Source organism: Varanus komodoensis, unplaced genomic scaffold, assembly GCF_004798865.1.
Source record: "Varanus komodoensis strain SLA01 unplaced genomic scaffold, ASM479886v1 scaffold10, whole genome shotgun sequence".
Classification (NCBI taxonomy): domain Eukaryota; kingdom Metazoa; phylum Chordata; class Lepidosauria; order Squamata; family Varanidae; genus Varanus; species Varanus komodoensis.
Window position 1 is genome coordinate 847,871 of NW_025335269.1, and position 24,425 is coordinate 872,295.

General features: G+C 41.5%; 1 protein-coding gene across 6 annotated transcripts in view; it reads left to right on the forward strand.

Annotated features, from left to right (window-relative positions):
* MOCOS (molybdenum cofactor sulfurase) overlaps nt 1-24,425 on the forward strand; it is a 194,708-nt gene that overhangs the window by 38,478 nt on the left and 131,805 nt on the right. The window lies entirely within an intron of this gene.

Below are 24,425 nucleotides of genomic sequence, written 5' to 3' on the forward strand. Positions count from 1 at the left end.
TCCAGGGATTTCTTAAAGTTTGCAAGCACTAATGCAGACATTTAGCTGGATAGGATTCCTCCATTCAGTTTGGTGGAGGAAATGGTGCCAGAAGAGTGGGTGCTCTCTGTACATGGGCAAAATGCTGTTATGCTTCAGGATCACTTTGTTCAGAATGTAAGAGCATAAAAAGTGCCATGCTGTTGCGAGCTAGGCGTTCCCTCCCAAGCAAGACAGTCTCTCCAGCATTTCTTGTAAGTGTCCTTATTCTACATAGAAAGGTCTAAGCATTCACAAGCCTCTGAGCATACACAAGAGATGGGTTGACCCTTCTCTGCCCCTCCCTTTACCCAAAGCTTTGCTTATGAACCCTTTGGGGTCTGTCTCTGGAAGGAGGGGAACTGTGGAATTGGGCCTCTGTTCTGCATTCTGAGTCTCTAATTGGTCCAGCCTGCAGCTGTGCCAGTGCACCCTTGGGTCCACATCTTCAGGAGGTTGGCATTCTTCATCTGAGAGACTTGTTGTTAGTCATGTCCGACCCATCGCGACCCCATGGACAACATTCCTCCAGGCCTTCCTGTCCTCCACCACCCCCCGAGTCCACTCAAGCTAGAGAGCCAGTGTGGTGTAGTGGTTAAGAGCATGGGACTGGGACTGAGATAATCTGGGTTCTAGTCCCTGTTCAGCCATGGAGCCAACTGGGTGACTTTGGGCCAGTCACAGACTCTCAGCCCAACCTACCTCACAGGGTTGTTGTTGTGGGGATAAGATGGAGGAGGAGATGTAAGCTGCCTTGAGCCCTTTGCAGGAAAAAGGCAGGATATAAAGCAATAAAATAAATAAAGCTCACACCAACTGCTTCAGTGACTCCATCTAGCCACCTCATTCTCTGATGTTCCCGTCTTCTTTTGCCATCTATTGTTCCCAGCATTAGGCTCTTCCCGAGGGAGTCCTTCCTTCTCATTAGGTGGCCAAAGTATTTGAGTTATGAAATATCTGGACTTCTAAAGAGCAGTCAGGGTTGATCTTCTCTAGGACTGTCCAGTTTGATCGCCTTGCTATCCAAGGGACTCGCAGAAGTCTCTGCCAGCACCACAATTCAAAGGCCTCAATTCTTTGGTGCTCAGCCTTCCTTCTGGTCCAACTTTCACAGCCATACATTGTAACTGGGAAAACCATAGCCTTGACTATACGCACTTTTGTTGGCAGGGTGATGTCTCTGCTTTTTAGTATATTATCTAGATTTGCCATAGCTTTCCTCCCCAGGAGCAAGAGTTTTTTAATTTCTTGGCTGCAGTCCCCGTCTGTGGTGATCTTGGAGCCCAGGAAAATAAAATCTGTCACTACCTCCATTTCTTCCCCATCTATTTGCCAGGAAGTGAGAGGACCGGATGCCATGATCTTGGTTTTCTTCATATTGAACTTTTGCGCTCTCCTCCTTCACCCGCTTCAAGAGGCTCTTTAGGCCCTCTTCACTTTCTGCCATGAGAGTGGTATCACCTGCATATCAGAGGTTGTTGATATTCCTCCCAGCAATATTAATTCCAACTGGTGATTCATCGAGGCCTGCCTTTCTCATGATGTGCTCTGCATATAAGTTAAATAGGCAGGGTGACAGTATGCAGCCTTGCCGAACTCCTTTCTCAATTTTGAACCTATCAGTGGTTCCGTGTCCAGTTCTCACTGTTGCTTCTTGACCCACATGCAGGTTTCTCAAGAGACAAATAAGATGGTCAGGTACTCCCATCTCTTTAAGAACTTGCCACAATTGGTTGTGATCCACACAATCAAAGGCTTTAGCATAGTCAATGAAGCAGAAGTAGATGTTTTTCTGGAACTCCCTAGCTTTCTCCATGATCCAGCATATGCTGACAATTTGAACTTTAGTTCCTCTCCCTCTTCGAATTCCTGCCCGTACTTCTGGTAGTTCTCGGACCACATACTGCTGGAGCCAGCTTGTAAGATTTTGAGCATAACTTTGCTGGCATGTGAAATGAGTGCAATGGTGTGGTAGTTTGAACGTTCTTTGGCATAGCCCTTCTTTGAGATCGGAATGTAAACTGACTTTTTCCATTCTTGTGCCCACTGTTGAGTTTTCCAAATTTGCTGGCATATTGAGTGTAACACTTTTACTGCATTGTGTTTTAAGTTTTTGAACAGCTCAGCTGGAATACTGTCACCTCCACTAGCTTTGTTGCTGTTCAGACTTCCTAAGGCCCATTTGACTTCACATTCCAGGATGTCTGGCTTGAGGTCAGTGACCACCCCATCGTGGTTATCAGGGATGTTAAACGCTTTCTTGTATAGTTCCTCTGTGTAATCTTGCCATCTCTTCTTAATCTCTTCTGCCTCTGTTAGGTCCCTGCCATTTTGGTCCTTTATCATGCCCATCTTTGCATGAAACGTTCCTTTCATATCTCCAATTTTCTTGAAGAGATCTCTGGTCTACTCTATTCGATTGTTTTCTTCTATTTCTTTGCACTGTTCATTTAAGAAGGCATTCTTATCTCTTCTAGCTATTCTCTGGAATTCTGCATTCAATTGGGTGTATCTTTCCTTTTCTCCCTTGCCTTTTTCTTCCCTTCTTTCCTCAGCTATTTGTAAAGCTTCCTCAGACAGCCATTTTGCTTTCTTGCATTTCTTTTTCATTGGGATGGTTTTAATTGCTACCTCTTGTACAATGTTGCGAACCTCCATCCATAGTTCTTCAGGCACTCTGTCTATCAGATCTAATTCCTTAAATCTATTTGTCACCTCTACTGTATATTCATCAGGGATATGATTTAGGTCATACCTGAGTGGCCTAGCGCTTTTCCCTACTTTCTTCAATTTAAGTCTAAATTTTGCAACGAGAAGCTCATGATCTGAGCCACAATCGGCTCCTGGTCTAGTTTTTACTGACTGTATAGAGCTTCTACATCTTTGGCTGCAGAGCACATAGTCAATCTGATTTCCTTGTTGACCGTCTGGTGATGTCCATGTATAGAGTCATCTCTTGGAAAAGAGTGTTTGGAAAAGAGTGTTTGCTATGACCATCATAATCTCTTGACAAAATTCTACCAGCATGTGCCCTGCTTTATTTTGTACTCCAAGGCCAAACTTGCCTGTTATTACAGTTATCTTTTGGCTTCCTACTTTAGCATTCCAATCCCCCATGATGATAAGGACATCATTTTTGGTGTTAATTCTAGAAGGTGTTATAGGCCTTCATAGAACCAGTCAGCTTCAGCCTGTTCAGCACCAGTGGTTGGGGCATAGACTTGGACTACTGTGATGTTGAATGGTTTGCCTTGGATTCAAGCTGAGATCATTCTGTCATTTTGGAGATTGTATCCCAGTACTGCTTTTCCTACTCTTTTATTGACTATGAAGGCTACTCCGTTTCTTCTGAGGGATTCTTGCCCGCAGTAGTATACCTGATGGTCATCTGAATTAAATTCACCTGTTCCTGTCCATTTTAGTTCACTGATTCCTAAGACGTCGATGTTCAGTCTTGTCATCTCTTGTTTGACCACATCCAGCTTGCCTTAATTCATGGATCTTACATTCCAGGTTTCTATGAAGTATAGATCTTTACAGCATCGGACTCTCCTTTCACCACCAGATACATCTGCAACTGAGTGTCCTTTCAGCTTTGACCCAGTCGCTTCATTCTTTCTGGCACTACTAGTACTAGCCCTCCGCTCTTCCCCAGTAGCATATTGGATACCTTCCGACCTGAGGGGCTCATCTTCTGGCGTCATATCTCTTTGCCCTTTAGAACTGTCCATGGGGTTTTCATGGCAAAGATACTGGAGTGGGTTGCCGTTTCCTTCTCCAGTGGATCGACTTTTGTCAGAGCTCTCTGCTATGACCTGTCCGTCTTGGGTGGCCCTGCACAGCATAGCTCATAGCTTCATTGAGCTATGCAAGCCCCTTCGCCACGACAAGGCAGTGATCCATGAAGGAGTCTGAGAGACTACCGAATTCCAAATCTCCTTCCTCTTGTGCCCCACCTGCTTCATTTTCACTGATGGAAGGGAGATGGGTCCCCGTGGGTATCTTTGAGCTACTTTCATCTAGAGCAGGCTTCGACTGGTACTGCGGGAGGGAATCCACAGGTGCAGGCCTGTCTGTTACAACAACAATTTCATTATCAGAGTGTGAGCTCTGAGTCTCGTCTGGTTCAGCCAACTCCATATCATCCTCATAGTCTGAGCTTTCAGTCCTACCAAAACAGGCTGTTTCTTGTGCATGCCTGGGAATCTCATTACAGAGCATGTGCACAACACACACTAGCTGAGGTCAAGAGCATATCTAGTCCAATGTTCCATTCCCAGAGCAGTCATCCAGATGCTCAAATGGGAAACACACGCAGGGCATGAGTGTACTAATATCCTCTTGTGCTTGTTCCCAAGCAACTGGTTTTGAGAGTTTTCCTACCTCTTCCACTGGAGGTTATATGTGGCCATCATGAGTAGTTGCCATGGATAACCTTATCCTAAATGAGCTCATCCATTGTCCTGTTTTAGAGATGTCCCTCTTGGTCGCCATCACTATATTTGGTTGTAGGCAATTCTATAGTTTTAAGTATGCACTGCATATAATCAAAGAAAGTTCTTCCTGTTCTGAATTTTTTTATCATTCAGTTAACTGGATAACCCAAGGTTCTAATAGAATGAGAGAGCAATCTCTACACCATCCATAATTTTGGATAGCTCTGTCATGCTCCCTACTCCCATATTGTTACCTTTCCTAACAGGGGAGTTTCTCCAGCCCTTTCATCTTCTTGGTTGCTCTTTTCTATACCTTTTCTAGCTTTACAATAAACTTCTGTAGATCCGCATCTATTTTTTCAGCAAAAGGTGTCATCCTTTATGTATCAACATTTTAATCTTTCATAATGCTTTCCAATTTACCTAGAACAGATGTTAAACTAACCAGCCTGTAATTTTCTGGATCTTCTCTAGTTTCATTTTTTAAAAATACGTCCTCTGGTACACAGACCAATCTTAAAGTAATGACACTTTTTCTTTTTTTTTTAAGGAAAATAATCAATTTTGCATTTGAATTTTTTAAGAATGTGCACCCTCTGGATGCAGTGGTTTGTCTGCACTGCTCTGAACTCCCCATACCCTTCAGTTCTTTTCTTTTTTCCTATCTTCCAGTGCTTTGCAGAATGCCAGGAAAAAGGGAAGAAAGATTAAAGGTTCTATGCGTGGCCTAAGGTAGCATAGTTGGTATTGCTACTTTGCTATGATTTACCCACCTGAAGTAGAACAGATAACATCTCCTCCTCCATCAGACCTCAGGGCCCAGTAAGCCTACTGACATAACAGGGCCATGGAGAAGTCATGCTGCCCAAGACCACTTCAGACTTGGGGCCAGCCCTCATTACCTATCTCCAACAATAGAGTTCTAGGAAATGGGTCTTTCACTGTTCTTTCCATTGGAACAAATATTGTATTTCACACACCAGAGTGACTGGTGTGTATGTATAAGTACTTGTGCGATTTGAATCAGGGTACTAGATTGCAAATTTTATTTGCAGACTGAATGTTGATTAAATAATTGCATACTGAGCAACAGTTCCTTTGGTGCTTGAAAGGGAATTATTGCTAGTGAATGCATCATACAGATTGCTTTTCTTACCAGCAGCCATAAAGTCTCTATCAAAACTATAACAAATTTAAATTCACATTGCATAAAATAAATCATGTTCCTTTTTGTCAAAGGAATCTTCCCCAGATGCTGTCAAGGGAAAACTCCCAGGCACACATTCTGATGCAGGAGACCCCCAAATCAATAAGACTTTTTTTATTGTAGCAGATCCCACAGTAAAAGCTTAATGGTTATGCTCTTCAGAAATCATATAGCTGATGGAAACTATATGCATATAATTCCAGAACAGTCAAAAGCTAATAACTAGAACTGTGTCAGAGAGCTGTAAAACTTGGCTTCCCTATTGCAATTTCTGTGGCTCAAAGACCAGACACAGCGTACAAAAGATTCCTGCCATAATCCATCTGAGGCAGTTTCAGACAAGAATTTCTAAATACAGGGCATGATTCCTGGTGTAAGCCATCCCATGCAATTGAAGACAAAGATTCAGGAAAAGGGCAATACATAAATCCACACAGACATATTTAGTCTTAAAATCTTTGTCAAAACCTCAGTGCAACCTGCGTTGAGGCCTGCCAAATCCAAGTGTCCAGACAAGAGTAAGTCCACGGTAATCTTGACAATCATAGCATCCACTTTGGTATTTCTATTCTGCAGGGGTCCAAATCTGTGGAAAGTAAAGCAGTACTTTTCATGCCAGATTCTTAACAAGTCAGAGTTCAAGAGACAAGAGTCTACATTGGAAGGAGAGTGCATGTAAAAAGTGTCTCAAGAGGCTCAGATGGTTGTAAGTTCAAACAGTGGGTTTGGATGGTAAAGATCAGAATGTTCCTAGCAAAAGCTTCCAGACTGGTTGTTGGATTAGGCATGATATGATTAGATAGCACTCTTCTCTTAAATAACCAGCTGACAAGGGATTGTGGCCCCAGCCCAAGCAGGGCATTTCCACTCACCTCATTCTGAGTTGTGTGATGTCAACCTGTGTGATGTCATCAAGACCCCTCCCCTCTTCTGTTAGATTCTCACAGAGAGGCTGCCCATTCCTTCCCTGCCAAGGTTAAAGCTAGGTTTAAGAATGCCCCTGGGAGCCATGACATGGGGTGTCTTCTTGAGGTTCCTCTAAGTATTCTGAACCAGCTTCCTGAGAAACCATCTTGTGAGGCAACAAGCAGTCGCAATGCTTTTTATATTAAAGGAGAAAATGGATGGCAAACTTTCAATCCTTTCCTAAGTCAAATACAGTAAGTGCAACCAAAACCTTCACCAACCCAAAACTTTAAGGAAAGTTTTCCCCTTCCAGCCCATGAAAGGAACTGAAAACTGCGCTCCATTGCCCCTCTATTCCAAACATTATTCCATTCTCTTCTCCCCAGCTAAAAAAATGCTTTGGTTTCACTGACTTTGTATATGATCATATTGTATTACTGAACAGGAAGAGATGTTATTAAAATAGTGAGGATTTTTTTATACTATGCCTCAGGGGCCTTACGGGTAAATCGGATTGACTTAAGTGGAGCAAAAGTGTGTGCGGGGGGCTACCATGGTGAGATGACTACTTGCTTGCTCTTGGGTCACAGGCATGTTAGCAGTAGTGAATGATACTTCTGCCCCCTCCCCATGAAAGGTGCACCTAGAAAGGAACTTGCAGCTGAGAAATGGCAGAGTATAGAAATAGCTCCATAGTGATCCTACATAAACGCCTCTGTCCCCACATACATGGGAAAGAGTAGGAAAAGTGGTGTGAAAAGCTGTTGCTTTTTCCCAGGATATGGGCTTCTCTCCCTGAAGGAAGGAGGAGAGCCTGCACAGGACCCTGCTACAGCAGGTGCATGTAGCAGAATAAGCGGCTGCTTGGCCTGGTTTCCATGGGCGTTTGGGAAGCTCCACCCACACAGAGGTGTTTTTAAGCACTTTGCAGTGTTATAGGAGAGGGGGAAAACAGACGTAGAGAGCTGCACTGATGATGCAGAGGGCAACACAGTGGGAAGGTGCTGGAATAAAGCCCATGTGCAGAGAAGCCCTTCAGAGAGATTGGTTGAACAGGCACTCAGGAAAGTTTATTCTTCTAAAAGGGGAGATATACCTAAATTAGTGTTAGCCTAAAGTATTCAGCTCAGTTGAATTTCATTCATTTCTCCCCTTTCATTCATTTCTCCCCTGGGTTGGGAAAATGTTCCCCCAGTTGTTAACCCTGGGAAATAAGATGGGAAGTATTGCCATTTCGTCAGCTCTGCTAGGACACCACACTTCCTTCTTCTTTCTTTCCCTCTTCCTCACCGTCTTCTTTCCTTGTTTGTCATGTCTTTTTGATGTAAGCCAGTGGGTAAAAACTGTCTTGCTCTGCTGATGGCATGTAATTCATTTTGGCTGTGGAACAGCATGCAGGTGCTTGAAAGAAACATGTATTAAGACATTATAACTTACATTATATGAGGCTGCTAAAATAGATTTAAGGAATTAGATCTGATAGACAGAGTGCCTGAAGAACTATGGATGGAGGTTCGCAACATTGTACAAGAGGTAGCAACTAAAACAATCCCAAAGAAAAAGAAATGCAAGAAAGCAAAATGGCTGTCTGAGGAAGCTTTACAAGTAGCTGAGGAAAGAAGGGAAGCGAAAGGCAAGGGAGAAATAAAAAGATGCACCCAATTGAATGCAGAATTCCAGAGAATTGCTAGTAGAGATAAGAATGCCTTCTTAAATGAACAGTGCAAAGAAATAGCAGAAAACAATGGAATAGGGAGGACCAGAGATCTCGTTAAAAAAATTGGAGATATGAAGGGAACGTTTCATGCAAAGATGGGCATGATAAAAGACCAAAATGGCAGGAGGAGATTAAGAAGAGGTGGCAAGGTTACACAGAGGAACTATACAAGAAAGAGCTTAATCTCCCTGATAACCACAATGGGATGGTCACTGACCTCGAGCCAGACATCCTGGAATGTGAAGTCAAATGGGCCTTAGGGAGTCTGAGCAACAACAAAGCTTAGTGGAGGTGACAGTATTCCAGCTGAGCTATTCAAAATCTTAAAAGACGATGCAGTAAAAGTGTTACACTCAATATGCCGGCAAACTTGGAAAACTCAAGAGTGGCCACAGGATTGGAAAAGGTCAGTTTACATTCCGATCCCAAAGAAGGGCAATGCCAAAAAATGTTCAAACTACCGCACCATTGCACTTACTTCACATGCCAGCAAAGTTATGCTCAAAATCCTACAAGCTAGGCTCCAGCAGTATGTGGACCAAGAACTACCAGAAGTACGGGCAGGATTTCAAAGAGGGAGAGGAACTAGAGATCAAATTGCCAACATATGCTGGATCATGGAGAAAGCTAGGGAGTTCCAGAAAAACATCTACTTCTGCTTCATTGACTATGCTAAAGCCTTTGATTGTGTGGATCACAACCAATTGTCGCAAGTTCTCAAAGAGATGGGAGTCCCAGACCATCTTATTTGTCTCTTGAGAAACCTGTATGTGGGTCAAGAAGCAACAGTGAGAACTGGACACGGAACCACTGATTGGTTCAAAATTGAGAAAGGAGTTCGGCAAGGCTGTATACTGTCGCCCTGCCTATTTAATGTACATGCAGAGCACATCATGAGAAAGGCGGGGCTAGATGAATCACCAGTTGGAATTAAGATTGCTGGGAAAAATATCAACCTCAGATATGCAGATGACACCACTCTAATGGCAGAAAGCGAAGAGGAACTAAAGAGCCTCTTGATGCGGGTGAAAGAGGAGAGCGTAAAAGTTCAATATTAAGAAAACTAAGATCATGGCATCTGGTCTTTTCAGTTTGTGCCAAATAGATGGGGAAGAAATGGAGGTAGTGACATTTCATTTTCCTGGGCTCCAAGATCACCACAGACAGGGATTTCAACCCAGAAATTAAAAGACGCTTGCTCCTGGGGAGGAAAGCTATGGCAAATCTAGACAGCATACTAAAAAGCAGAGATCACCCTGCCAACAAAAGTGCGTATAGTCAAGGTTATGGTTTTCCCAGTTGCAGTGTATGGCTGTGAAATTTGGACTATAAGGAAGGCTGAGCACCGGTGCTGGAGGAGACTCCTGCAAATCCCTTGAACCGCAAGGCGATCAAACCAATCAGTCCTAGAGGAGATCAACCCTAACTGCTCTTTAGAAGGCCAGATACTAAAGATGAAAGTCAAATACTTTGGCCACCTAATGAGAAGGAAGGACTCCCTGGAGAAGAGCCTAATGCTGGGAACAATAGATGGCAAAAGAAGAAGGGGACGGCAGGGGATGAGGTGACTAGATGGACTCACTGAAGCAGTTGGTGTGAGCTTAAGTGGACTCCGGGGGATGGTGGAGGACAGGAAGGCCTGGAGGAATGTTGTCCATGGGGTCGCGATGGGTCAGACACACCTTCCCGACTAACAACAGCAGCAAAAATAGTTGCTTTTCCTGTTTAACCACAGAGAAAGCCTTGCCACCACTTCAAGTGGCAGGTGCTAAGCTGATGTGGTAGACTGATTTTTCTGTGGGAAGTCAGATTGGTAAAAAGAAACTCTTCCTGACCAACTTTCTTTAGTTAAATCAGACCTTCACCCTGCTGCTCCAACATTGTTAATATCTCCCCCATGCTTTTGCAAGGGGACAATGGGCCTGCAAAAGTGGGAGGGAGGAAGTTTTGGCACAAGTTAGCCTAAACTAACTCTTAGTAACTGTTTTTGTTGGAAAGAGGTAAGGAGAAAACATTCATATTTGTATTGTGCTGAAAAGTGCCCTCCCCACCACATTTTTCACATCTGGTTTAAACTAGTATATAGTTCATTTTTGCATTTCATCCTTTAGCCTTCTCTGCATGTCTAAATTAGTTAATTACCATATTTCATTAAACAATGACATAGATTTAAGAGCTTCCTACCAGGTTTGGGAATTTGTCACTCTCTTTTTTTTTTTTGCCCAAAGCTGCTTTTCTGTGAAATAATCTGCATATAGTTCGCTTTCAAGCTGTTCAGCAAGACAGTTTAAGAAGATTTAGTTGCTGAGAAACTGTCACATGGATGTGGGTCTTAGTATTATTGCTCCAATGTATATTTCAGGCAATATGGTAAACAACATCATAATTCTTTATCCAGTTGTCATTAATTATAAGTATAATCTAATTGTAGCTGGGTCTTCTCCTAGCAATTATAACCTATAAAGACAAACATTAATATGTACAGGGGAAAACAGACTTTTATAAATATCAGCAAGTATCAAGGATCTGCCCAGCCTGGCAAATCTTAATACATCACTATTCTTGTTTCAGCTAGCTGTTTTTTAGACCAGTGGTTTTCAACCACTGGTCCACGGACCAGCACCAATCCGCAGGAGATTTCCTGCTGGTCTAGCCGGGGGGGGGGGGGGGGCGGCCCCCCCCCCCCCCCCCCCCCCCCGGGGGGGGGGTGGGTGGGGGGGGGGGGGGGGGGGGGGGGGGGGGGCGCTGCATCCCACTCACCACACACCAGCATGTGGGCTGACTGGCTGTGCTCCACCACCTATTTCTCAGTTGGCATTGCATTCCCAGATGGTGTGCCAAGGCCACTGGGTGTACCAGAAAGGGGAGAGACAGCTCAGTGGGAGCTGACTCGGAGCCATGCTGCACCAGTTTCCGTATTTTGTTCTTTTGTTGGCATTTTTGTTGCTCGGTTTATGGTTATTTTGGAGAATTTTAATTTTTTTTGGTGCTGTGTTTAGAAACTAATACACAGAATATTGTATTATATGTATGGTGCCTTTTGTTTCTGCCTCAGAGGTCCCTGAGGTGGCCTTCCTGTTTTTGCCAGTCCATAGCTGTGGAAAGGTTTAAAACCACTCTTTAGACAGCAAGCTTTCTGGGATGGTTTCATAATGAATGCAAGGTGTTCTTCACTGACATCAACTGGAAGTTCCCAGTTGTGAAAGTGTTGCAGAATGGACAGGTAGGGAGTACTGCTAAATCATGTAATCCATAGAGATGGCTGACTCTTGTGATGTGAACATGTTAAGACAACTGTAGTGGCTGTTAAGCTAAGTTTAGCATACTGCTTTTGACCTTTATAACTCTCCATGGCGTAGATCTGGGGTGCGTGAGAAAGAATGCTATAGCTTTATGAGCTTTTGCAGCATACATGAACATCTTCTGATGGAATCTCCTTTAATGGTTTTCCTATCATAGGTGAAGTTGATGGTGTGTGTGTATGTGTGTGTTTTAATATGCACACTTGTTTGTATTGTGTAACTGATTTGGATATTTTTGTTGCACCACAGGAAAAACCTAAGGCAGAGGGGTGGGTGTCCATTCTGGACATTCCTGGGTGTCCATTCTCCTCCTCCTGACCCCACCTCTCCCAACCGTTTAGTTGTTTTCCTGGCTTTTGAACTGTCTTTCCTCAATTCTAAAATGCCTTCTTAAGCATTGGTGAAGGTAAGAGCTTTAAACTACATGCTGGCGTTTAGGGGTCCTTTTGGCCTCAGGCCTCTGATTGAAGGAGATTTAGCATCCCTGTTGCAACTTTAGTATCATTTGCATGTTGATATCATGGGTTAAATTCTTTACTGTTGTAGCAATGTTACGACTTGTTAAAGTTTGTAATCATCCCAAATAAGTGAAATCATACACATTTTTAATTCAATGTATACAAGATTAATTTTATAGTGGTAGGGAATGCAGCACACATGCTAATTACTCGTACTGTTTCAGAAGTAAAACAGAAGCCCAAACCAGTCACTGATTTTTTTTAAACCCTAGACAAGGTTTATGGTGGTTTTGACAGTTCAAAAAATTTTGCATTAAAAATGTATGCCTTGTATGTGTTTTGTGTTATATCCCACGGTTTTGCAGATGAGACCAGAGACCAGTTGGTATTATAAAAGGAGTTTATTACCTGCACAGGGACCACACTTCTAGTAAGGGTGCGGTGCCTGGCAGAAGAACAATGGTGGTTTTTATACCTTTGCAATCAACTTACAGTCAAGCGAGTGAACAATAGAAAATTACAAAGTCACGTAGGCAGCGGTCTATCAAGTTAAGCAAGTGAGTTACAGAAGCAGAATGGTTTAGCGGTTAGTCTATTTTCTTAAGTTTTACGCCTTTTGACAAGTTTTGCCTATTACACCTTTGACAAGCTAATAAACATCCTGTTACACTAATCCTGATGTGCTAATCCTGTTATGCTAATCTAGTGCCAGGAAGGTCGAGCCTAACATTTTGAACCTGATGCGCACAATTTCAGATTAATCTCTTCTTTTTTGACTCAGAAGTAAGCACATGGAGCCCTGGGCTGGATCAAGATCACCACATAACACATAGCAGTAGGAAGGTTTCAGTCCTCCCTTCCCAGTCACTTGTTTGGCTAAATTCCTCCCTAGCACTTCAACAGAAGAGGCTAAAGAAACAAACTAGCCAAGAAAAAGTCTGTATTGGTAACTGTGTGTGGCAGGGTTGTGGGGTAAAGTAGTGATCTTGTGAAGAGTGCCTGGAAGCAACAAACCTTGCTTATATATCAGCCTCACTCACTGCCATGAAGGCATAAAGAGGAGGACACAACAAGTGGGATCTGAACTGTCCAATAGTCCTCTTGATTTTTGCAGTTTGCTCTGTGGCATGGAATGATGTATGTGGCTGGGAGCATTCTACCTCTAACCTTGCAAAACAGAAGTGATCATGGATGTTTGACCAGCCTTGAGAATGTCCATAGACCAATGTAAGCCTGTTGGATCTGTCACATTCAGTTTCTCTGTTTCTTGTTTTACAAGTCTGAGTTCGCATGTGTCACTTAGTGGTTTTTTAAAATCCCGACATGCCTTTTTGTGAGTATTTCTCCTAATGTATGCATGAATGTTTGCATGCTTTTCTGTCAGTATTTCTTCTAATATGTGCATTTATAGAATGTGGCTTTGGCCAATATACAGATTTTTGTGTTTTTTTGGTTTGGTCACAAAGTCTTGGCTGACCCAGCATGACCCCATGGACAACATTCTTCCAGGCTCTCCTGTCCTCCACCATCCCATGGAGTTCACCCAAGCCCACACCCACTGCCCCAGTGAGCCCATCCAGCCACTTCATCCTCTGCCATCGCCTTCTCCTTTTGCCATCAATTGTTCCCATCATTAGGGTCTTTTCCAGTGAGTCATTCCTTCTCATTAGGTGGCCATATTTGAGTTTCATCTCCAGTATCTGGCTTTCTAAAGAGTAGTCAGGGTTGATTTCCTTTAAGATTGACTGGTTTGATCTCTTTGCGGTCCACCATAGCTTGGACAATACAAACTTTTTTCGGCAGGGTGATATCTCTGCTTTTCAGTATGCCATAGCTTTCCTCCCAAGGAGCAAGTGTCTTTTAATTTCTTGGCTGCAGTCCCCATCTGCTGTGATCTTGGAGCCCAGGAAAATAAAATCTGTCACTACCTCCATTTCTTCCTCATCTATTTGCCAGGAAGTGATAGGACCGGATGCCATGATCTTAGTTTTCTTTCTTTCTTTTTTTAAAATAAGTTTTATTGTTATTTTGTACTAACTAACAAAAAAAAAGAAGCTAAAAAAAATCAATCATCAAAAGCATTAGACCTACTGGGTCAGCCCCCCATACTTTTTCTTTTTATGATAATCCATAAACATATTTAAGTCTATGCATAGTCCCGTTTCTCTAACCAGTAATAAAAGGAGTTCCAAGTTTGATAGAAGTTTGTGTCTTCTTTCTCCTTCGGAGACAAAGTCAATCTGTCCATTTCTGCACAGTCCCAAGATCTTTTTTAAAATCAGTTCGTCGGTAGGTAGTTCTTCACTCCTCCAGTGTTGGGCAAATGCAATCCTCGCTGCAGTAGTTACATGTAGAATCAGATAGATTGCTTGATTACCAACATTATCAGGTACAATGCCTAATAGGAAAACTTCAGGTTTAAATATTAGGGGTTTATGTAACATTCCCTCAAGCCATTTGTATATTTTCACCCAGTATTTTTTGGCCTTATCACAGGTCCACCACATATGATGAAATGTACCCGGTTTATGTTTGCATTTTCAACATCCATTTGACATATTTGGAAACATCTTAGCTAATCTATTTGACGATAGATACCATCTATAAAACATTTTATACAGATTTTCTTTGTATGAAGTTGCTAATGTTACATTAATATTTCTTTCCCATAGCTTTTGCCATTTCTTTAACTCAATTTTGTTTCCAAAGTTTTGTGCCCACGTTACCATAGTTTCCTTAACTTGTTCATCTTCCATTCTCCTATCCAAAAGAAAACTATACCATCTTTTAATCATTTTCTCATCAGATTTTAGAATCACATGGTCAAATGTTGTTAACTTCTTATAAAAACCCCACATTTTATAATCTTTAATATATCTCGATTGCATCTGACCCTTATGCCACCAAGAGATATTGATTCCTTGCTCTTGTAGTTCTTGATTCAGTTTCAATCCTCCATCATTATCCAAAATCCCATCATATCTCACAATCATATCAAAATTCAATACATTTAGGTATACATCGAAGTCCGGGCTCAATTCAAGGTGTTGGTAGTCACCTATAAAGCCCTTAATGGCTTAGGACCTGGATACCTAAAGGAACGCCTGCGTCCATATTTGTCCCCCCCCCCCCCCGGCCGCCCCTTGAGATAGGCAGCAGAGGCTCTCCTCCGGGAGCCCTCCGGGAGAGACATCAGGAAGCAGAGTACCCGGAGGAGGGCTTTCTCTGCGGTTGCACCCCATCTGTGGAATGTGCTCCCCAGAGAGGTCCACCTGGTGCCGTCAGTATTTGTTTTTCGGCGTCAGGCTAAGACCTTTTTATTCAAACAATATTTTAACAATGTTTAATATTTATAGGTTTTAATTGTGCAGCCAGGGTGTTTCCGGGTTTTAATTGTATTGTATTATATTTATCTATTTCTGTGAGCCGTCCCGAGGCTATATAGCAAGGGGATGGCATATAAAAACTTTAAATAAATAAATAAATAAATACAAGAGCTTCCATAGGTAAAAGCCATCTTGATAATTTAATATACAGTTTTGTCTTTAACTTTTCCCACACCAACATTAATGATTTCCTAATAAAATGATTTAAAAAGCACCCATGTGCCTTACACTTCTGATACGACATATAAGCGTGCCAACCCATTTGCAAATTATGCCCTTCAACATAAAGGATTCTCTTATTTCTTAAAGTTATCTATTCTTTTAGCCATGTTAAGACAGAAGCTTGATAATACAACATCCAATCAGGAAGACCAAAACCCCCATTCCCTTTGGCCTCCTGAAGCATTTTTAATTTAATCCTTGGTTTCTTCTTTTTCCATATCAATCTTGAAATTTGGGTATTTAGATCATCAACAATTTTTTGTCAATTTTTATGGTAATTGTTTGGAATAAAATAAAAACTTTGGTAATGTATTCTTTTTAACTATTACTATTCTTCCCAAAAAAGATAATTGCAAGTTAGCCCATTTTTCCAGGTCACTCCTAATTTCCTTAAGTAATTTATCATAGTTATCTTCTTTCAATGTAGTGCATTTAGCTGTAAGAAATATTCCCATATATTTAACCTTTTTAACAATTTGAGTATCTTCTTGTTCCATCAGAGTTTTTCTCTGCTCCAATGTGAGATTTTTCACTAACAGTTTCGTCTTCTCTCTGTTTATTTTCATTGCAGTACCTTCACCATATTCTTCTATCTTTTGTAAAAGTTTGGACATAGTTTTTATTCTTGAAGAACCCTTGGTAACAAAGTCATCTGCAAATGCTTGCAATTTATAGCATTCATTTCTAATTCTAGCGCCTTTAATATCCATGTCTTCTCTAATATTTCTGTTTAACACTTCTAAAATCAATATAAATAACAATAGTGATAAAGGACAACCTTTTCTTGTGCCCTTTTGAATATCTATGGTATTTGTAAGTTCTCCATTAATTATAATCCTGGCAGTCTGTTTTTGATAGATGCTTAATATTGCATTAATAATTTTTTCACCAAATTCCATTTGCATTAATTGTTGTTTCATGAATTGCCAGTTAACATTATCAAAGGCCTTCTGTGGATCCAAAAATAATAACGCCATTGGTTTTTCAGAGTGGACCTCATAATACTCTAAAATATCCAAAATAATTCTCATGTTGTTCCTCATTTGTCTTTTAGGTAGAAAGCCATTTTGATCTGGATGTATACAGTCTGTTAAACACTTCTTCAGTCTTTCTGCCATTACAGAGGCAAAGATTTTGTAATCTACATTTAAAAGTGATATAGGTCTGTGGTTCTAGATCTATGTCAAGTCCGTATCTTCTTTCAGTATTAAGGTAATATTTGCCTCTGTACAAGTATTTGGTATTTTAGCATCTAACAATACCGCATTACATGTATCCTTAAAAGGCATAGACAGGATTTCTTCAAAGGCTTTATAGAACTCTGCTGGTAGCCCCTCCAGGCCTGGGGTTTTGTCATTCTTTTGTTTCTTAATTGCCTCAGTTACTTCTGTCATTTTTATTTCTTCATTTAATATTTTTTGATATTTCTCCAACAGCTTTGGTAAATTTCCCTTTCGGATATAATCATTAACTTTCTCAATTGTAGTTTCTTTGTTCTGGTACAGCTTTGCAAAGAAGTCTTCCGCTATTTTCTTAATTAACGTACTTTGTACCTGCAGTCGTCCTTCTCCATCCTTCAGTTTGTATATTAGTCTCTTTTCTCTTTCCTTCTTTAGTTTATAAGCTAAGCATCTCCCTGGTTTATTAGCATTTTCCAAAATGTTCTGTTTAGTCAATTTCATTTGTTTGGTAAGTTCATTTGTGTCCAAGAGGTTCAGTTTGTGTTTTAGAATATTCATTTGTGCCTTAAAGTCTTTTTTGGAAGGGTCTTCCTGGAGCTCCTGTTCAAGCTTCCTCTTGAAACTGATTAGCCGATTCCTCTACTAATTTAGATAGTTCCTGCTTTCTCATTTTGTTTATTTTTGCAGAATATGTTATTATCAGACCTCTAACATAGGCTTTAGCTGTATCCCAAACATTTTGCAAAGAGGTTTCTTCAGCTTTTTATTAACTTGGAAAAACAATTCCATTTCCTTGTTTATCTCTTCTTTGAACTTTTTATCTTTTAATAGAGATTTATTGAATACCCATCTAGGTGTTTTTATTGTTAGTGTTCAGTGTTATAGTTACAGAATTATGATCTGCCCAGACATTTGTATCTATTTCAGCTTCTAACAAATTTGGGACTAGATCTGGAGTTATCCAAATCATATCAATTCTGGACCACAACCTATGTCTATTCTAGTAGAAAGTGTACTTAGCAGAAGTTGAATTTTTATGTCTCCAAGCATCTGTCGTATTTTTGTAAAATATATATTTATCTATCTATGCTTAGCCTTTACACTTCTACCTTTTCTCTTTTCTTTTGGTTCCGGTGTCTGTTCATCTTCTTGTTGATCTGTAGTCGCTATTTCTCGTTCTTCTGGGTGGTGATGTTGCTTCAACATCTTTCCCTCCTTCTCTTTGTACAGCTGATTCTTCATCTTCAAATGAGCTTCTAAATTTTTCATAGAACTCTTGAGCCTTGAAGATTGAATCCAACTTATATCTTGTGGAATTCCAAGTAAAAAATATTCCTTCTGACGTTAACCATCTAAACATAATTCCCTTCTTTATCAGCTTCGTGGTAAGAAATAAGTATTTCTTTCGTCCTTCTCTGATCCTCCATGGTATTTGTTTCAGAACAGTCACCTCATGTTGATCATTGACTCTTAGGGATTTATCATGAACAACCCTCAAAATACTATCTCTTACAGATCTTTTTGCAAATTTAACATGAACTTCCCTTGGTAATTTGTGTCTTCTAACATAGCTTGAATTAACTCTATAAACCAGGTCGATCTCTCTAGCCATCTCTTCATTATCCAGGTCCAGAGCATCTGCCAGCATAGTCATCATTAATTCCCTTAGGTTTTCATTTTTTTTTCTTCAGGTATGTTCTGAAATCTTAAATAATTAGATGCCTTCTCCATCTCTAATATAGCAACCGAGTCCCATAGTGACTTATTTGTTTGTATTAATAATTGTGTTTCTTTATCTGTCGCTTCAGTTTTCTTATGGGCTTATTGAATCTTTTGTGTATTTTGTTCAGTTTTGAGTCGAACATCTGCCAATTGATTGCATACATCCCTGACATAGCTGTCCAATTTATCCATTCTTTCTCTTTGTTCCACAACCAAATTCCTTTGTTTAATGTTAATTTTTGTGTAGAATTTTGCATAGCCTCTTGAGATGTTTGCATAGATGTTAGGGATGCTTGTATTGCCAAAAGTGTCATTTGCATGTCTTTTTGGTATTTTTCCACATCCACAGTTTTGGATTGATGAGTTGGGCTCTGGGTAGCAGATGTAGGTGCCGAGGAAGAGGGGTGTGTTTTTTTCATAGTGAAAATAATTTTACTGAATGGCTACAAGATAGCAGCAAAAAATCCTCCAGGAGAAAGAGGGGTGGGGGAAAAGGAAGAAGAAAAGGGTTGTTTGGCACACTATATCTCTGTTAAAAGTAAAGTGGCCACAGGGTGACAGCAAAGAGTTGTTTGTTAATATGACGAAGTTTGTTGATATGACGAAGTCAAAAGGGAAGGAAACACCTCCCTTTTGAGAAGGGAAGAAAATGAAACCGGAAAAAGACTATTCTGTCAGTTAATCTACAATAAGTTCTGATTTAATTCTTCGCCCTTGGGGAGATTAAAGAGTCTTTTCTTTTCCAAGCCTCAAGTTTCCCCAGTCTCAGTTCATCTCCCCTAGATTAGTTGCTGCTTAAACTCCGCAGAGGGGGAGAGTCCTCCCTCCATCAGAAGGTCTTTTCTTTTTTTATTCAAATTGATACTTGCTTCACAAGTTCTTTCACGGGCAATGTTTTAAAAGGCAGAAATGCTCACCCAGCAGGTCCGATGTGTTTCAAGCCTTTATTCTTCACTGTTAAACCAGCTCGATGGCTTGTGGAGGGAAATGCACCCCCCTGTCTCATTCGACTGAGAAAAATTCCAAGTTTCTCCCTGCAGATGTGGAGCCGCTGCTCCCCACCAGCCAGAAGTATGCTCGGGCTTCTAGACCCTGCCCCGACAGGGCTTGGATGGGCCTCTCCTTGCCCTCTGTCGAGCAGATTACCAGCGTGAAGTACGGAGCCCTGTTCTTCACAGCCATCTCGCCACGACGTCAACTGGAAGTTCTGATCTTAGTTTTCTTAATGTTGAGTTTCAAGCCAACTTTTGCGCTCTCCTCCTTCACCCACATCAATAGGCTCTTTAGTTCCTCTTCACTTTCTGCCATTAGAGTGGTATCATTTGCATATCTGAGGTTGGTGATATTTCTCCCGGCAATCTTAATTCCAACTTGTGATTCATCTAGCCTGGCCTTTTGCATGATGTGCTCTGCATATAAGTAAAATAGGCAGGGCAACAATATACAGCCTTGCCATACTCCTTTCCCAATTTTGAACCAATCAATAGTTCCATGTCCAGTTCTCACTGTTGCTTCCTGACCCATGTACAGATTTTTCAAGAGACAAATAAGATGGTCTGGTACTCCCATCTCTTTAAGAACCTGCCGCAGTTTGTTGTTATCCACACAATCAAAGGCTTTAGCATAGTCAACGAAGCAGAAGTAGATGTTTTTCTGATTCAAACTGAGATCATTCTGTCATTTTGGAGATTGTATCCCAGTACTGCTTTTCCTACTCTCTTACTGACTATGATAGCTACTCCATTTCTTCTGTGGGATTCTTGCTTGCAGTAGTATATATGATGATATCTGAATTAAATTCACCCATTCCTGCCCATTTTAGTTTGCTGATTCCCAAGATGTCGATGTTCAGTCTTGTCATCTCATATTTGATCACACCCAGCTTACCTTGATTCATGGATCTTCCATTCCAGGTTCCTATGCAGTATTGTTCTTTACAGCATCGGACTTTCATTTCACCACCAGATACATCTGCAACAGAGTGTCCTTTCGGCCTTGACCCAGTCGCTTAATTCTTTCTGGTGCTACTAGTACTAACCCTCTGCTCTTCCCCAGTAGCACATCGGACACCTTCTGACTAAGGGGCTCATCTTCTGGCATCATATATCTTTGCCTTTTGGTACTGTCCTTGGGGTTTTCATGGCAAGGATACTGGAGTAGGTTGCCATTTCCTTCTGCAGTGGATCACCTTTTGTCAGAGCTCTCTGCTATGACCTGACCATCTTGGGTGCCCCTGCATGGCATAGCTCATAGCTTCATTGTGTTACGCAAGCCCCTTCACCACAGCAATGTAGTGATCCATGAAGAGGAGAGTTTTGTGTGCATTTTCCTTAATCCAGGCATGTTTGTATGCATTTCTAAATTGGAGAACTGCATTGCAAAAATTGAAGATGTGTGAGTAGTGAAATATTAACTGCTTTTCAGTTTGCATATTTATTTGGCAAGTGTGAATTAGCCAGATTCACAATCAAATGAGAACCAGATGAATTTCTCCCCCATCCCTACTCTAATCCAACACTTGTCAGGTAAGGAGGGGTATTTTAATTTGTCGTACAATCTAAATACTGGGAACACATTTCTGGGATTGACTACTATGTTACTTTGTATCCAGAGCTCAATCATTCCCAGGAGGGCAGGATGAAGGGACAGCCAGGCAGAAAGGGATTTTCCTGTTCTGTTGGAGATGGTGGCAGGAAATTTATTTAGAGCTACCTTCAGTCAGTTGTAACTCTCATTTTTTCATGTGACTGTGTCCAAGTTATGGAGTTTAGGTGTTGTAGATTTGGGACAGTATTCAGTGATTCCACTTCTCTGGTGATGCAGTGCTAGCATAAACAGCCTCTATCCCAATGCTAGAGAAGTGGGTTTCCCTGGAAAACTTTTTGCTTTAGAAAAAGCAGTTGCCATTGCACTGAAGGTTACTTATGTAAGTGGATGAGTGACACTGGAAACTGTCTGTTGTATTCTGCCAGTACATGTTTTTCTTCTGGTAGCTCAGGTATACAGTCTAAAATTAAGGTAGAAGAACAGAGTTGTATGCACAGTGAATGAATGAAACTTGCAATCTTTTATTAGGCACAAAAGTATTAAAATCAGCCTGCACACGCAAGACAGTTTCTCTGCGTAAAATCTCCCTGCTGTGGGTATGGGATATCATCACTGCATATGAATATCGAGGGAAGAAAAAACTTTCCACGATGACAAAATATGTGCAAATTGAAGTCAGACTTAACAGAGGTCTTTCTTGTTGTTTTTGTCTTGCTGTGAACATCCCCGCAACTCCTTGTCAGCCCAGCTGTCTCACACTTAGAGAAGCCAGACAGTAGCACATTTCAATTTTCTAAAAAGAGAAAAAAGGCACAGATTCTACCAGACACAATCCTAAGCACAGAAAAGAGAATGAGATGTCACCTGTTGTCATCATTTCCAAATGTATAGTCCCAGAGCATTTGACTTCTGGCCACAGGACCCTGTGGGATTTGAGTAATAAGCAACTAGGCTAATTCTGAAGAAATACCTTGGACAAGTTTAGAAATGGGTCAAACATTTTGTTTTGCTTAAAACGTACCTGTTTGAGATTTCTTCTTTTTTTGAGTGGGAGGAGTGTTAAATAGGGAAGAAAAACTGTTTCAGATACAAAGTGAGTCACAGCAGTCCAACAATAATCAAATATAGCTAGACTGATTCAGGAATAATTGCAGCTGGTCTTTTAAACATTTCAGGCAGGGAAGCAGGCACCAATCCTCACTCTTTTCAGTGTCTGCTAAAGACATGTTTATATAAATAAGTTTTTTCTTGATGACCTGAAGTAGTTTTATTACATGACTTGGTTTGTATGTTTTTAGTCTTTTGCATTTTGATTTTTACCTGGGGCCAAGGGTTAGGGTTAGAGACCATGGGGAAGTGACAAATTGCACACTCCCTTCCCACCTGCCAAGAGTCTCCCACCACACAGACACACACACACAGAGCTGGGTGCTCCTGAGAGTACCACTAGCCGGTTTCCTATTGTGTGGGATAGCAGGAAGTGGGACTCTCCAGAATCCCTCCAGCTCACTCTTAGAATCTGTATTCTGCCTCACTTGTGTATGTGTGTTTTTGTAAATGAGGAAAAATCTAGAATAAGTACATCTATATAATGCTTTAGAAAGTTGAGGCAACTATCTAGAATTAAGTAGTACTTAACATGTAGAAATACTTGGCTAATTTCAAATGTACATGGTCAGATTTTTATTTATATGCTACTTTTTCATGATAAATTTGCACTGCAGCAGGGTGGATTTGATTTAAATCAAATCTATTTAAATCACTAGTCAGTAAGACTACATTTAAATCATGCTTTTCTACATAATTTGCATGCATGTCTGCCTTACCCATAGGTAGAGGAACGTCATTAAAATATTCTCAGACTGGATCTCTTTTACAGCATGCTGTCATTATAGGTTTTCTCCTCCAGGGAAAGAATAATGTGATAAACCTCAGGCTATACAAAAAGATCCAAAGAGTTGTGCAGTGTTCTGCTCAAATGGGTTCACTTTCATTTTTACCACTTGCCCCTCCTTCCTCACACTTAGCTTCTCATGCAAATCTATTCTGCTCCCAACAACCTTCTATTCAATGATTTTTTTTAAACTTTTTTTTTACTTTTATTTTAAGAGATAAGGGATTAATTCTGTGGAGATAGATGTGCAAAGTAACAATGGGATTAAGCTCTTTTTCTCAACTCTGTATATTTTATAATATTTTTGCTGTGAAGAAACAGAAACATAGCAACAGAGCGAGTCAGAAGGGGCCTCCCGGGCCATCTAGTCTGACCACCAGCTCCAGCTGGCTACGCTCACGACATGCCCGCCATGTGCATGTTCAGCCTATCCTTGAACACCCACACCGATGGAGCCTCAGTGACCTCTCATGGAAGCCCATTCCACACCCTCGGGGTCCTGACTGTCTGGAAGTGCTTCCTGGCATCCAAATGGAACCTTGGCTCCCTGAGCTTTGCTCCATTGGAGCATGTCCTGCCTTCCTCTGCAGGGGAGAACAGGTCTCTACCCATCTCTGTGTGACATCCCCTCACATACCTGTATGTCGCCAAGATATCCCCTCTGAGTCTCCTCTTCTCCAGGCTGAAGAGACCCAGTTCCCTCAGTCTCCCCTCATTCCCCATCCCCTGCAAACCGGCCACCAACCTTGTGACCCTACGCTGCACTGACTCTTACCTGGCTATATCCTTTCTGTAATGAGGGGCCCAAAACTGAGCACAATACTCCAGTTGCGGGTGCACCAGAGTCGTATAGAGTGGTAGTAATACCTCTCTCGATCTGGCAGGACCTGTTTTTGCGGAAGCCATGTTGTGTGGCTGTCAGCCTCCCTTCCCTATCTAGCATCACTAGATCTCTCTCTATTATGAGCCTTTCCATTGTTTTTCCTACAATGGACGTAAGGCTAACTGGTCTGTAATTCCCCATGTCCCTTCTACTACCCTTTTTGAAAATTGGGACCACTGATTTCACCCTCCAGTCCTCTGGAACTTCACCCGTTCTCCACGAGACCTCAAAAATGGAGGCCAATGCGCATGAGAGAACCCCTGCCAACTCTCTAAGTACTCTCGGGTGTAACCCGTCAGGGCCTGGTGACTTTGTAAGGTCCAATGCCCTGAGGAGCCCCTCGACTTCAAGGGGAGTGACTCTAATCTGTGCCCCTAAGTCCCCGGCTTCATCTAATCTCCTATGCGGATGTCCCCCATCCTGCTTTGGGGAGAACACAGAGGCAAAATAGTGATTTAGCATCTGTGCCTGTTCCCTCATATCAGTCACTGGATCTCCTTCCTCCTTATTTAGTGGTCCCACCACTTGTCTGCCCTTCCTCTTCCT